Raw genomic sequence first — 16,898 nt, forward strand, 5'->3', positions numbered from 1 at the left:
CTGCTATCTCAAGAATGCAAGAGGAATTCAACAAAGGAATGGCTGATATTGATATACAGGATGATGTAAGTTCATTCATTCATTTCATATTTCACCATGTTATGGTGACTGTGACGTATTACATATTTCCTTCTGAATACCTAGAAATGGCGAGACTTGAATGTCAGTAGTCTGCTGAAATCATTCTTCAGAAAAACTCCCTGAGCCTCTCTTCACAAATGGTAAGTTATCTTCTCTAAACCCAGTTGAATGAACACCTAAGTTTTTAATTTAAAGAAAATTAAAGTGGAAGTAAAGTTCTGTGGTAGTAAACTGGGTTTTTGGGGGTAAATTTTGCTATTTAGAATCCATGAAAACAAGTTTATTGCCATTCAGCCAAACTACATTGTTGGGCCCCTCCTTATTTCTGGCTCAGAATAACATTTCTTACTCTCCCAGACAGAATTTTTAAACATGTTAGTATACATTACCTTTATTTACATGTTTTTAGTAAATCAACAAATCTCTGCTGAGCATGTCACACACACATATTGATAAAACTATACATATGGATATAACTGATCTTGTGGTCGGTATTGAGGGCAGGAAAAGGAGAGGAATGGTAAAGCCAAAGCCTCTGCTTTCATGGAACTTTGGCACTATAGAAAAAAAAGGTAGGTAAATAAAGAATTCTAGAAATATTCTTTAACATTTTGAATCAAAACTTTATGGTCTATGTAACAAAATCCAAAGTAGACTTCTAATGAAAAGGAATGGGTACGAATTTGTCTAGCTGGCTTAATCACCAAGTAGGTCCCCAGATCTAGAAACAGCAGAAAGAAAGGGCACAGATGTAAACTAGTTCTGATGGTTCAGATATTTTTCTTCCTACTCCTTAGATATGTCTGTCTTTCTCATCTCCTGGCCTTCACACAGCTCATAATTGCCGGGTCAGTATGATAGGAGTGGGAAAGATTAACAGAAAGAATTGTGTGTGTGATGGATGACTTTGAACCTTTAAAAACATAATAGTTTTAAAAAGAGTTTCCAGGGGCAGCTTGGTGGCACAGTGGATAGATTCTCTGGCCTTGGAGTCAGGAGGATCTGAGTTCCAGTGCAACCTCAGACACTTGACACTTCCTAGCTGTGTGACCCTGGGCAAGTCACTTAACCCTTTTACCTCACCAAAAAGCAAAAACAAACCAAAACAAGAAATTAACAAAAAAACCTTTCCAACACAGGGAATGCTGTGGTATGCTCCAGGCCCCCGTTTATGTAAACCTTCACAGTTTAGTTTCCTTTCTGCCTCTGGTATCTGCCAGGAAAAAAAAAAGATCCTTAGCTTCTCCCAGCACTTCTTTCCCTTTTTTTCTTGGCTGGCCTACCCTTGATATGCTTCTTTCTCATTTAGTAGTATACATTGCAGCAGTTTGCATCTTTGGTGCATGAAGATTTCTTGGTGGTAAGAGACTTGATTTGCTTTTTGACATTATGCCAGGCAATAGTAATGTGGTTTCACTTAAATTGAACAGTATAATTCAATTAAAAACTTAGGTATAAATCCGAGCTCTACTGACTACTACCTGCTATGTGACCTTGAACATATTAATTAATTTTAAGGCCTGAGTTTCCTACTCTAAAAAAGGAGCTAGAATATCTTCTGACTCTAAATCCTGTCATGTTTGCTTCAGAGTTCTAGTGTCTGATGAAGAGGTAACCCTTCCCTTCAAAACCAGTCCTCCCCTTCTCTTCCCTTCTCACTATCACCTGTCCACAATGTATTTTACTCTTCTCCCCTTTAAGGGGAAAAAAAATATTTCCTTGCCCCCAGCATCCCTGAAAGCTATTGGTACTTTCTCTTTTCTCCCTTTCATAAGCAAACTCCTAGGAAAAGCTGTCTGCACTCAGTGCCTCTGCCCTTCCTCTTAACCACAACCCAGAGCTGCAGATGATCTGTTTGCCAAGCCAAAAGACCTCTTCCCAGGTTTTATTCTTCCTTCAAGTGTCAGCTGAAATCCCACCTTCCACAAGAATCCTCTCCTAGCCTTCCTTAATAATGTTAGGGTCTTCTCTCATCCCACTCCCATTATACTGTAAACTCTTTGAGGGCTTTATCTCCTGTCTGCAGCGCTTACTTAGCCCAGGGCCTGACACATAGAAAGCACTCCATGGATGCTTTCACTTGATCTCTGCAGTATTGGAAATTGTTCACCATCCCCTGCTTCTGGATATTCTCTCTTCTCTAGGTTTTCCTCATCATCTCCTATGGTTTGAATGACCAATATATATATATATATATATATATATATATATATATATATATATATATATATGAAGGACTCCCACATCTGTAAATATCCAGCCTCAGGCACTCTACTGAGATTCAGGTCCCCCATCATGAACTGCCTGTTGAACATTTCAGACTGTATTTGTCTGACAGCCTTCTTAACCTCAGTGTTAGATAATCACAACTTATCTTTCCTCCACAACTTCCAAATGTCCCTATTTTTGTTGAGGGAACCACCATCCTTCAGGTACCCAGAGTCACAATCTTGAGGTCATCCACAACTTGCTTTCTGCCTTGTCCCCTCCTATATCCAATCAGTTGCCAAATATTTGCCTTCACAACATCTCTTATATCCATCTCCTTGTTTCTCACCTGGACTATTATTACAGTGGGAATGTCTCTAGTTTCCCTCATTTCAAAACCATTCTCCATGCAGCTTTCAAAATGATTCTAATGTACAGATAGAACCCCATCACTCTGCTGCTTCCAAAGCTCTAGTTGTTTTGTTTGTAGAAAAAAGCAAAATCTCCTTTATTCTGTGTTTAAGCCCTTCACAATCTGGCTCCAGCTTGTTGCACATTCTATCTTCCCGGCACTCAGCGCTCTAGCCAAACTACCCTCTTTTTGCTCCTTTATATGTGACCTTGTCATTCTCATCTGCCTGCCTTTGCACAGGGCAGACACCATTCCTGAAATACAATTGTGACTCACCTCTGCCTCTTAGAATATCTAGCTTCCTTCTAAGCTCAGTTTAAACAGTTTGTTATTCATGTGACCTTTCCTGAACTCTCATGCATCTAATATTGTTAGACATATTGTATAGACTGTTGTTCTGCCCAATGGAATGTAAGTAAATGCACACAAAGTCCATGTCCTTGAGACCCTTATAATCAAATTGGGGGTACCCAACCCATATGCAAAGACTTAGAAAGATTTACAAAACAATGTTTCAATCAATGTCATTAAAAGAGTACCAAGTATATATTTGCAGAAAGCACTCAGAGTTAAGACTATTCATATGGATCCCTAGGATTCCTGAAAGGTGTTTTGAACTCAGTTTCTAAAAAGGTGAAAGATATGAAATGGATAAGAATTGGCATTGCAGGTAGGGAGAAATGACAGAGTGAGACGATACAAGCTGGGGGTGAATGTGCAAGTATGGAGTCACCAGCCAAACAAGCTTCCTCAGTCTTGTAGTTTTCTTCAAGACAACCTTTCGGATAGAAACTGCAGGTTGGCTTTTGGAAATTTAAGCTTCTTTGAATATTAATCACATTACTTTTGTGGCAGAAAACTTCTGCTGTTTTTGTAATAAGTCAATTCTATCTTTTCCCTCTCTCCACCCTTTCCCATCCTTTTTTTCAGATGGTACCAAGAAATCTAGCCATTGTTTTTGGTCCAACCCTTGTGCGATCTTTAGAAGATAATATGACACATATGGTGACTCACATGCCTGACCAGTACAAAATTGTAGAAACCCTTATCCAACATGTAAGTGAGTGATTAGTCTTTGAGAAAAATCTCTTCGAATGAAAGATCATTTAGAATTAAATTCTTTCTCTTTTCTCTTAACACAGATCTTGTCTCTCTATCCTGTCCTCCATACTAATGGCAATTTGGAGGGTTTTCTCATCTTATTTTTTATTTTAAATTTTTAGCATGACTGGTTTTTCACAGAAGAAGGTGCAGAAGAGCCTCTTGTAAGTTCCTTTTTGCTTTTATGATTGGTTATTTTGATTTGGGACAGAGTCCTAAATTTTCAATAATGTGACCATAGTTCGCCATTTGCCCTATTAACTCTGCATTCAGAAGTTGGTTCCTTGCTTCTGAATGAAAATAGGAGTAGCTAACAATGTGGTACTAAGTACTGTTGTTGTTTTAAGATAAAACAGTGTGGAAAATTAAAGTTAAAATATCAATAGGCTTTTCTAAATGTTGTTAAAAATATAATGACATAACTTTGAAGAAATGTTGAGGGGATCTTTGTTTATTAACCATAGACAACAGTTCAGGAGGAAAACACTGTAAAATCTCAGCCAGTGCCTAACATAGATCCTTTACTGACCGACATTGGAAGGACGGGCGTATCTCCTGGAGATGTATCAGGTAACTTTGCCTGGGCGGTGGTAACCTGTAGGCTAGACAAACCTACTGGCTTCTATTAGAATGATAAAGTAAATAAGGCATAAGTAATAATTCACTATGATTTTTCTTTTTCTCCTTGTTTTTTCCTTTCCACTAATGAACTGATTCTCCTTTTTCTGACTGATCTTAAGTATCTTCCAGTGATTATAATGCCATTGGCAGTGCATGGAGTTGGAATGCTTGTTGACAAGTCTGTCAGATTTGGACATAGGAGGGGAGATGAGCATGCATAGCTCTGTTCTCTTTATTCACAGTTATCCATGTAATTGTCATCACAAGGTAAAACAGATCAATGCTACTGAATATGTGGTGGCTGTGATGGCAGAAAGTGGGACCTTCCAAATGGTAAAAATCACTATCATACCCAAGGCTAGCAATGCATTTTAAAAGCACAAAGTTAAATATTTAGAACTAATGGCACTAGTTTCACCTACCTGTGTAATGTCTAGTAAAAATCAGTCTCTTCCAAGTTAGCTTCCCTATTTCTCAGCTGGTCCCCTCTTTCTCGGTGACGCTTGAGTTTTCTAGAGTCTTTTGGCGAACACTATTTCCCTGCTGTACTGTTCCACTAACCGGGCATATTGTCTCCCAGTCCTCTCCCTTTGTCTCTAGTTCTTGTTCTAGTACTAAAGGGGGTTTCCGCACTTTGTGACACAGGCAAATCTATACTGATGTTGCACAACAGGCGAAACAGGAGGCGTCTATCCCGTGGTCATGTCACTAGTGGACGCTGTGGTGTCCGTGATGGACAGCTGGACCTGTAGGAAGAAGGAGGACTGTTGCCCACACTGTAGCTGCCTTGTCTGCAGAAATCCCCCATTCTTGTAAATGCCAAAATAGTTGATCTGTGCTGTAAATTTTCTTTTAAGAGCATTTTAAACAGATCGATGCTACTTTCTTCAAGTTTTTCTGCTGTTTCTTTTATTTGTGAAAGCAGACCCTGAGGAGAAATAGCATGGTATGATCTACCAGTTTTTTAAGTCATAAAGCATTTAGCCATGTGTCCAAGGCGTGGCATGGGACTCAGCTCCTTAATTTTGAAAACAAATCTCCCCCAAAGTTGAAAAAAAACGAAATTTCAGAATCAGCATTCTCTTGAATGGTGCTGTTACAGTCTGACAGGTTCAGACCCCTCAAAGACTGGAGTACAGGATGAGGTCATCTGGAATGAATTCATGGACTCAAGCATTCTTTAAGTCAAGTTGGCAAAAAGTTTTTGTTACACTTTACAGTGGGCAAGGATTCTTAAGGAACCTGTGAGCTTAGAGGGTACAGTTAAAGTTTATATAGGATAAAATACAATAAAACTTGTGCCAAATATGCTCATGTGATTCAGGGCGGGATCAGGGAGTGGTAAAAGAGTGGTCAGTTCTTAAAGGAACACGCGCTTTTGGTATCTACTGTGCAGGCATTTTACTCAGATTTCACTAGGAAAATCCCACAAGGGTGGCCACATGGAGGTGTGGTTTTAGGCCTGCTATATCACTAAGTTAACTAGAGGTCAGGGGTAACTGAGAGTTATCCAGTCTGCCACCAGTCAATGTCTTGTTTGACGAGACACATGTAGGGAGTATACACATGTCTTAGGTCTAAAATACAGATAATGAGGATTCCAGGATGTAGACAATGTTGTAGGGCAGTAGTATAGATAGTCCAGTTGGTAAGAATGTCTTCAAAATCCAGTGCAAACCAGTTCAAACTAATAATTCCTTCAGGTGCAGTTTGTAACTGCACCGGGAAAGATATGAGGGTCTTGCTGGGGCCCACTCATGAGTAATTTCTAGGCATAGTGTCCTTGGGCTGGGAGAAACTGCCAGAGACAGTGTTTCTGAGGCTAGGGGGAAACTAGGGTCCAAGCACAAGCACCCAAACACAAGCACCCCAGCACCCCATCATTCCCCCCCTTAAATAAATAGAATCCAAAATCTTTTGGGGTAAGGGACGAACGTCTCAGCTTCTGAAACTGTTTCCTGCTGGGATTGGTGTAGAGCTGTCCCTGCCTCCAGGGGTCCCTCCCTTCAAGGTTTTTTTGCCAGTGTCCAGAACTTGGCCAATGCCAGGTCCAAGGGGTTATTGGGTCACAGATGCAAGTAGGGAGTGTTCTCTCAGAACAGGTGGTACAGCTGGCATAAGTAAATTTCTGGGGTCACTCATCACTGTAGGCATCCTTACAGGTGTGCAAGTCGAGACCAGCAGAAACATTTACAATCCCTCCCTGACAGGGGTCTTTACCTGTAAAACTCGTCACCCAAGCAAGGGAGACAAGCTGAGAAACAGGGTGTTGAGATAGAAAAATTTTCCCATCAAGGAGTAGCCAGTATAAAAGGGGTGGAGAGACCTCTGATTTGGTTACATTAGGGAGGGGATTTCTTACAAAAACTGCCTTAAATGAAAGAGGTTCCTAAATTTAACCTCACAACTGAATAGATACACAATCTTTTTCCACAAACTTTTCTCACGGCAGATGACATTGCCCCCACAGATGGTTTCCAGGGACTTTGGCAAGTTTACAAAATATGGGGAATTGCCTTCACCCCATGGAGGGGCAAATCCTGGTGCCCTTGCGTGCTGATCCCCGTGTCCCAAGGAGGACTATTTTGAATGGGCAGAAGCAATCTGGAGAAGGCTTTTACCCATCCCCTGCTTTTTACACTTGGTCATCAATTCACAATTCTAAGTTTTAACATTGAAACAATAACTTCAAATAACTTAGTTAACAATCTTATTACTTTCATAAGTGATACTCAAATTATGTTAGCTATAACCCCTTCTTTAATTACAGATAAGGGTAGAAATACCTGGTTTTCTACCCCTTCTTTAATTACAGATAAGGGTAGAAATACCTGGTTTTCTAGGTTAGCACATCTGACAAAGTAATATAACTGGTTTTACACAATTTTTCCACCATCCTTTAGTTTCTTTCAGTTTACATGTTATAACATTCAAATTATGAAAACCTACTTCATATAATGATACAAAAGTTTACCAATTTGAAACAATACTACTTGAAACAAACACATTACCATTCAGGTGATTACTCGCAAGAGAATGCTTACATGCTAGCACTTTTGGTCTGAACACAGGAGATCACAGAGAGCATAGACCGGAGAACACAAAGAAAATAGAAATCTATAGATCAGATGGAGGCAGCTCCCCTAGCACCCTCCGTTTGACAAACAGACCCCTTCCTTCCATACCATCCCAATCACTTGAACAAATAAATGGCGAAAACTTCCAGAATGTCAACCAAAATGATACTCTTATACCTGTTGCCAATCCTCAAAAACCATCCCTAACCCCAGGAACTAAATCAGTTTCATCAGTGTCTCTAAACTGGAGGGATGAGTCCACTACAGCCACTCAAAAGCTACTGTCCAATAACTCTGTACATATGTTTCTGTACTAGAATTGCTATTATGCAGCCTTCATTTTGGGCTGGTTTCATCAATGTGCACTGTGGAATGTCTTCACCATGCATTTCTATGGCCAGAAGAACATAAAGTTGAGAAAAATATGTGTACACACACACACACACACACACACACACACACACACACACACACACACACACACGATGGTTGCATGCAAATAAGCAAGGTATTTGTTGCAACATGCTGTGTAATCTATACAAGGGTTTTGACCAGAAATTGACGAGTAAAACAGCTGGCATTAGTACTCAGCTAATTTGTTCTTTTGGCTTAGTCACTAACAAAAGTGCCTCATCATAACAATTCATTGGGTTTCTTAGGGTGCCATATTGTTAACTGCTAAATTAGAAAACTTAAAATGAACAGATGAAAGCATTTTATTGGTAATATTTCATTACATATTACTGATTTTAACACAGGTGGATACAGAGCTTCCACTCCTTAGGCATTCCAGTGGGATCTCTCAATTTCATATTCAAATTTTTCATACAGTTTTTGAGTTTTGTGTAATTTGAATTTTTAATCTTTCTGTAAAATAAGTAACTTAAATGAACATATTATATGTGTATCTTTTCTTCAGATACCATATTTGTTATAAATGTTGTAACATAGGCATGTAAGTAGTGAATCCTGGATGGAACTGGCTTATTTTAGGGAGAATATAATTCTGCATGAAGACTTAATGAATCCAAACCTGTGTCCTACCTGTGTGCATACTCTATTAAACACTGTAAATAAAATTGTTTTTGTGAACTTTTTGCACGGTTCAATATCATTCTACTGTGTCATTTTCAAATGCCACTTATAAATTGTAGTCAGCATGTGCTTATGATAAATAGTAGTTAGCTCTGGCTTAAGAAAAAACAAACAACAGAATGATTATTTCTGTAATCTAGAAGAAAAATACTTTTGCTCTAGATTTGCCAAGCAATATGTTTTCTTATCCCTGTTTGTAGTCAGCTGGTCTCTCTCAGTCTAGTATGTACACATTCAGTCATAAGAGTATCTGACACAATCCTCCACACACCAGTCTACCCACTCTATATACAAAAGATGGCCACAAATCATTCTTTTATCTGTAGGGAGCTATATTTAGAGCAATTTATTAAAGCTTGAATTTTGTTTCATATTGATATCACATGAATTTCCTAGGAAATGCATCTTCTTTTGTTTCTATGTAGATAATCCAAAGGGTAATGCACTTTGCAAGTCTGGATCTAAGTTTCCTCCTTGTAAAAGGTTCCTTCTAGCCTCTAGACTGGAGATCTGGGAATTTAAAAAAAAAATATTTTGATAACTGTATTCCAACACAACGAGTTTCCTTTATAATGTTACGTATTTTATTTTACATACTTAAAAACATTTTTAAAAAGAAATGTTCATGGTAGGCCTCAAACTGCTGCAAAAGGGGAAAAGGTTAAAAACTCAGGTTCTAGATCAAGTATCTTATGACCTGAACCCAATGGAAGAAGAGAGCCACAAAGAAGGAATTGTTCACCCAAGACTAATTCAGAAGCTAAAGCTTACATTTTTTTAATGACCAAATCTTGTTTTATTGTATGTATAAAGAGTATTAATCAAATTTCAGAAGCAACGTTTAATAAGGAAAGCTATTTCACTGTATTCTTTACTTTGTAAACACTCCTAGGATACAGATATAATCAATAGCTAATAAATTTAGTTCATCTTGCATGTAGATTTTTTTCTGCATGTTACCTTATAAAAAATAAGAAAATCCTAAGAAACTGAGGCAATACCATAAATGTAGCTTTTTAAAAAAATCTGTCAAACTTCCCATGGTGTGGTAGTCTAATAATTAGTCCAATCTACTACGCCACAGGTGAGAGACTTTTTTTTTTCATTTTTTCATAAAAATGACAAAAACTACTTCAAGAAGTCTTTGTCAGGCAGAATATCATCACAAATGTTAGGAATAATATGTATGTGTGTGTCTTTGGGTACACACATATAGACAAATAGACATATATATGTGTGTGCATATATATGCATCTATGTATATATACACATGTATGTATATATGTATATGTATGCATGTGTGTATATATATACATATATATGTGTATATATATATATATATATATATATATATATATACATATATATGTGTATATATATATGTAGTATGGGGGAAAACTGCATTTTCACCGAGAAATATATGCAGAAATATATTCATATTCTTTATATTTTCCTTTTTTAAAAAAATGAAACAAAAGATTATTGTACCTGCTTGTTGTAAGCTGACAACCTGTTCACCCACAACTAATTCAGCTTTTGAGTAGTTTTCTTTAATCTTATCTATTTACATTGAAATTGATAAACATTAAGAACAGCTATTGACAGATTCATGCAACGTTTTATATTATTTGCAGTTTTACAATATAATACAGGAATTTCACTGAGACCTCTTTCAGCAGTTTGTTGTTTAATTTCATTTTATTCTCCTGGAGATTATTTTCTAGCAAATATGCCTATATTACCTTGCTTTTTTTTTTTTCACTTAATAGGCTCTAACTAGCTGCAAAGAAATCAGGTCATTCAAATATAAGACTTAAAAGATGGCTATGCATTTATTCCTAGTAATCAAATTATTTGTGTTTTTCCTTGAATAATATGAGTCATAAAAGCAGGTTTGAATTTTGAATTTTTTGAGTTTTTAAATGCTATATTTCTGCCAATCATTTGCTGAAAGTAGAGAGCATAGTACCTGGCAGACCTCCTGATACAGTGTAGCGATGCTAGAATTCCGAAATGCCAAGGTACAGGGCAGGAGTCTGCCTTGAAAGAATTCAACCACTACAGCCTTCTTTCAGTCCAAGTATTTAGTTTATTCAGACACTGGTTGGGTGGGATTCCTAGTGAGTCTGCAGTATTTGTGATGCCCATGCAAACAGGCCAGATTCCTAAGGATCTTCTTTGATGAGGATGGGACTGATATTTTTATATAGAAAAAGACTGAGAAAATTTGGGTAGGATCAAAGAGTGGCAAGTAGCCTGGGATGGGGCCAGATGCAGGCAATGGAAGGAGTTAAGTGGCTGGAGAGCCACAGAGGCAGTTCAAAGGATTATTGATTGGATGGGCCAGGTGCCTCAGGTGAATGACAGAGATCTGGGTTCAGGGGCTTTGGGGCCCAGGTCCCAAAGACATGGTCTTTTCTTTTAGGGGTCCAGCACAAATCCCATAACTCTCTCACCATAACCCCATCACTCCCACATTCATGTCATACCTAAAAACTACTTTATTTGATGAACTTTGTCTAGAACATTCAATTTGTTGGAAGACAGGAGCAGATAGCAAATTAGGAATTTGTATACACTGTTTCATGTCCATAAAATGTTCTACAAAAAATCACTCATATGTTCTGTCCTTCAAAGGACATCAACAAAGTCGGATAGGAATTCTCAGTTATACTGCTCAACAAATCTTAGAAAAGCATCTTCTCATATGAGAAAACAGTGATCCAGGCTTTCATATATGCTTTGGTTACCTACTTCCTTCATTGTGAAACCTTAAGAGAAGAATTACAGGAGGTGGCCTAACTCACCAAGGCAAGGTAAACAAGTGTACACTTTTTTAGGCCAACATGATCTTTCAGTCTTTCATTAATAACAATAATAATAATAGCAGCTAGTATTGATAGAGCCATTATTCTTTTCCACACACTGTGCTAAGTGCTTTACACATACTAACCTCATTTGTTGCTCACTACACCCCTGCAAGGCAAGTGCTATTATTATCCCCATTTTACAGATGAGGAAACTGAGGCAAGCAGGTTGCAACTTGTCCATGGTCACCTCATTAGTTAGTTCCTCAGGACACTTTTGAACTCAAGTCTTCCTGACTCCTGGGTCAGCACTGTGCCACCTAGCTGCCTCTTTTCTTCATTAAGTCAGTATATTTACAGAAGAAAAAGCTATTTTATAGCACAATACAAATACAAATAGGCATAACAATAAAAAGTAAAAGATCAAAGTGTAGGAAGGCCAATAGTGGGGAGGAACTGGGCTCCATGGAGTGAATTTGGACTTAAGTGAAGATAAAAAAAATTCTTCACATTTTTATAGAGAGAATTGGGCCATGTACTGATGGCATCATAGACCGAAAACGTTATTTGGTCAGTGTAACTTTATGGTGTTGACTTTTTCCCCTAGAACTTGTAGATAAGGAAAAAGTAGAAGAGAAAGCAGCCATATATGATTATGGATCACAAGTATTGTTCCAGACACAAGTAAAACTTTGGAGTCCTTCAAATGTGTCAATATCTTTGTCAAATGGAACTAGCTAGTCTTACCTCATCCAGGGAAGAAATGAAGGGTCATTGGCTCTTTCCTTGTTAAAATCAACATATTTGCCTAATTTGTGATGGGATGAGTGCTGAAATGAAGACCTGGGTTTAAATCCTGCTCTCACTGATTCTTGGTGACCTTGAACATGTCACTTAACCTTCGGCCTTCACTTCCTCATCTGTAAAAGGAGGAAATTGGACTCAGGTGCCTTTAAGTTCCCTTCCAGCTCTCTATCTATGATCCGTGAGCTGTAGTAAGGACTAGTGACAGACAGTCCTACCCTGAAGGAGCTTACCTTATACTTGGATGAAAAGGTATAGGGGAGGGGAATGTCATAACTACAGAGAAGTAATTTGGGGACAGAAGAACACAAATTTAAGGAAATCAAGAAAGTCCTAAAAGGCAGAGTCAAGGAAGGGAGATCACCATTCCTGTCATGGGAGACAGCCAATACAAAGACACTGAAGCAGAAGGCCATGGGTTGTATACATAAATATAGCACAATTTGGCTATAAATAACACAGAATGGGGGAAGGCACCTTGGCTTCAAAAAGACCAGGTAGAGCCAGATTGTGAAGGACTTCAAATGACAACAAGCATTCCTAGTTTGTCCTAGAGGTAATATAGAGCTGCTTAAGCTGTTGAGGATTCCCACCCTTGTTCACCTTTGTGATGGCAGCAATACCCTAACCCCTTCCTCTACAGAAGTTAGTGATGAACTCAAGTAACTAATTTGGGTTAACTGTTAGGAAGGCAACTTTTGGTAGCTTGAGTACAAAACAGCCATGAGTGGTTTCAGGTACACTTGCTCTTAGCTGATGGAAACAGAATATAAGCAACTCAGTCAAAGGAATTGCCCTCAGCTGAATCAACTCCAAATGTCCGCAAATGCTTGTTGAATATACCCTGGCTAAGTAATTCTCCTTTTTATTAATTGAATGGCCTATGAGTGTCTCATTTTGTTCCAATATCACACTTAATTTCTAAGGGCCTGGGTCAGGCTCATCTCAGAATACTTCCTAACCTGAATATTTTGGTGTTCTTTTAAAATTTTACAAAAGGAGAATGAAAATTCCCTGTGTCTGTTTATCCCTAGAATAACTTGAGTGAGGAGTGTAGGATTGCACTATTTATTTACATTTCAACAAATCAAGGTATCTTCAGAACGATATTGTGAGAACTGTCATAACCTATGTTAAGGAGGAAAGAAAATCTATTCTTGATGTGTAACTGAAGTTTCAGTGTTTGTTTTGTTTAGGATCTTTGGGAATTTAATGCAAGTATTAAAAAAATCTCTTACCCTGCTTCTGCAATCCAGCCTAAGGAAAAAAAATCTGCGTGCAAGGAAGCTTCCACAACTACTACAGAACAGTAAGGATCCTGCTATCTAGCATGCAAGTTTCTTAGTTGGCCGCCCAAGAAGGGGAGCAACCTGGGCAGAGAGAGCTTCTGAGGTGGGGGGAGGAATGGGCTATGTTCACCCTGGAGATTTCCTACCGTCAAAGTTGCCATTTGCTTAGAAAGCAGAAGATAAAGCAAGCCTGACTGACTCTGTAGTACACACATTATGAAGAAAGAGAAAAGTAAGGGCAACCTTGCTAAGGAAGAGTCCAAGCTGATCATCAATGGGTTTGGGTTATGTTGATGGCTAGAATCAACTAAATCTCAGAGGGCTCAAGGTGCTTGTGTTCAGAATCAGTGAGTTACAGGGAAATTATATTGGAACCTGTTTCTAGTCTACATCATCACTTTCCTTATCTACAAATACAGTCATCATAAAACTAGATGGAGAATAGCCAAGATGGTAAAGTAGCAAGAAGTAGCACACCTGAGGTCTTCCCTGTAACTCTTAACAAATATCTAGAAAATATAACAGACTGAGTCCTGGTTGAGAAATCCAAGAAAAAAAATTAGTCTTTTTTTCCCATCCCAGGTCAGCTTTGGGAGACAGGCCTGTGGACAATGGAGACTATGTGTAGCCAGAAGGGGCTGAGCTGAGGCTTCTAGCTCAAGGCTGAAGAAAGGCCTGTTTGTGGCGGTGCACCAGGGCAAGATGAGGTTCCAGATACACATGTGTGCCAACTGGCAGCTTTGTCTTTCATTGGCTAGTGTTGGATTACAGTCCACGGGGGCACTAAGGAGAGGACACAGGTCTAAGAGTAATGGTCTATGATGAGGAGTGATCAGAAGACCTTTCACTATACTGAATGAGGAGCAAGTTAAAACTAAGTAATGGCTGTATGGCTCTGACCCTAGGAGTGGAGTCAGAATCTCTTTTCCAACACCCACTCCAGCCTCAAGCCTGCAGTGTAGTTATCATGACAGGAATTTTAGGCCAAAGAGGAGCCTACAATTCTGACATTCAACCTGCAGAGATTTGCAGCTGGCTAATAGTGGCTGAGCCCAGCAGTAGTATACTGGAACTACTGCCATGAGAAGGCTTACAGTTGTGTTGCTCAGAGCCAAACCCAGTTCAGGAACTCGGAGAGTTCTGACCAAAAAGGCAACAATTAGTCTTTGCCCTGGATCAAACCGTTTCGGGAACAATGAAAACTTACAGGTTTCCCAGTCTGCGCTATCCTTGAGATCCTGAAATAACACTCATTTCCCTAAGAAGCAGGACCAGCCCACACGTCCCCTCCAGAAGGGAGTAGAGCCCAGCCCTTAAATCAAGTACCAAGTCTGGACAATGAACAAAAACAAAGAAGTCCCATCATCATCATCATCATCATCATCATCACTAACATTTACATAGTGTTTACTATATACCAGGCACTGTTGTGCTGTATAATTATTTCATTTAATCCTCACAACAACTTTTGGAGGCAAGTACTATTATTATCCCTACTTTGGAGAAAGAAACTGAGGTATTTCAGGTTAAGTGACTTGCCTAAGGTCACATAGCTAGTAAGTGTCTGAGGCCAGATTTGAACTTGGGTCTTCAGCGGCATTCCAAACACAAACCCAGAAAGAGAATGACTCCATATTATCTATAAGCAATGCCTCAGGGAAAAAACACAACTAGAATACAAATTCAGTGAGAAGATCTAGCAAAAATTAAGAGAAGACTGGGAAGAGGGTTAATGTGATTTTGTTAGTGAAATGAGAATTCTACAAGAAAAAAATGGAAAACAAATGAGAGGGGAGAAAGAATTGGAAAGAGAATAGCTTAATAAAAACAAAAAACCAAAAACCTTACTCAAGGAGCAGGCTCTCCCTGAAAATTAGAATGGACTTAATAACTCCATGAGACAACTCAAAAATATCCACACTAAGTCAAAAGACTGGGGGGAAAATTTTAAATAAGGTATCATTGACCTGAGAGACTGAGGAAAGATAATTTAAGAGATGTATTCCCCTTAAGCTCTTGCTTATGGGTGGCTCAATTGTCTATTGGACCACAACAGATTAGTTCCTTTGGTGAGAAGGAACTGAACATCTGGAAAGATTACAGCACATTGTATGGTGTAAAAATAGCGTGTTAATAAGCCTGGAACACTAGGGCTGGCCTATTGAGAAACAGCAGTGGACAGACCCACCCTGGGGGCCAGCAATCAAAGAGGGTGGTGCTGTCCTTCAGCAAGTCACCAAGACTTGTCAGAAAGAGGGTTTCAAAGTCCATGAGAAGCTGCAGAGCTGAAAATAGCAGCTTTGCTTCAAACTAAGGAGCTGTCTTCACTTACCCTTAGCCCTGCAAGGATGGAGAAAACACTGACGTTCCTTGATTTAGACTTTTCATATTTCCATATAGGAGTACAATCAGCAGCTTACAAAGGCTAGACTGGAACAAAAATTCAACATTCAAATATTCAACATAAATTTACTAGATGCCTCTTATATACAAGGTTAAAACAAAATATGCAGAGAGATCTATTCAAGCAACATTGTTTCTGGGAGCCAAAAGCCTCACCACCTAATACAGTGCACTACTAACCATGCAAATAGCCACTTGATGCCACGTTTGGCCACATTTTACCAGATTATAACTGTACCACTCCTGAACAACCAATGGAAAAGAACAAAACTGAGTCAAAATCAGCTCATTATTTTGGTGATGGGAAAAGGAGTATGGTGCAATGGAAAGAGAAGACTTGGATTCAAATCCTTAGCCACTTATTCCTGGGTACCTCAGGCAAGTTTAACATATCTGGGTCTCAGTTACTCCTCTGTAAAATAGTACAGGAACTACAGATGGCTTCTAAGGTCACTTCCAACCCTAAATCTATGCTTCCCCTAGGGTTTGATGCCAAACTCAGATTCTTCATACATAAAATGAGGGAGCTGGTTTAGATGGGGTTCTTTGAAGCTCTAAAAATGCTATGATGGAGGGCAACATTGACAGACCTTTGGGAGGCCTGAATGGTTGGAGATGGGCTAATAGGACCAGACATCTTTCTAGACAGAGTGGGTGTTCACCTCTAAGTTGTTTTCCTTCTTTCCCCTCCAATCCCAAATTTCCCACCATTAGATTAATTCCTTGTGTTGTGTCAATTTAGAGCTGGAAGGGACCTTGATATTCTGTAGTCCAGCTCTCTCATTTTACACAGGAGCACACTGAGGCCTAGAGAGTTTGTATTTTCAAAAAATACTGTTAGTAAAGTCCAACATCTCCTTTGGTAAGCCTTGCCTTCTTTCTGCAAACAGTACATGCAAGTCCTTCACCTTTTTTCCTCCTTAATTCAGAGGAATATGAGCTAAAAGGAAGGCTCTGTGGGGGATCTAGACCAAAGGTGGAGAGATCTTGGGGAGGTTAG

General features: G+C 39.0%; 1 protein-coding gene and 1 long non-coding RNA gene across 2 annotated transcripts in view; both read left to right on the top strand.

Annotated features, from left to right (window-relative positions):
• Positions 1-16,898, top strand: part of LOC110202245 (rho GTPase-activating protein 21-like) — a 185,180-nt gene that overhangs the window by 11,527 nt on the left and 156,755 nt on the right. The gene's annotated exons all lie outside the window — the stretch shown is intronic.
• Positions 3,440-4,604, top strand: LOC110202244 (uncharacterized). The gene is made up of 3 exons (XR_002322679.2): positions 3,440-3,757; positions 3,925-3,966; positions 4,267-4,604. It is a non-coding gene; the product is annotated as an uncharacterized LOC110202244 (long non-coding RNA).

Source organism: Phascolarctos cinereus, unplaced genomic scaffold (assembly GCF_003287225.1).
Source record: "Phascolarctos cinereus isolate Bilbo 61053 unplaced genomic scaffold, phaCin_HiC Scaffold_1;HRSCAF=81, whole genome shotgun sequence".
NCBI classification, from domain to species: Eukaryota; Metazoa; Chordata; class Mammalia; order Diprotodontia; family Phascolarctidae; genus Phascolarctos; species Phascolarctos cinereus.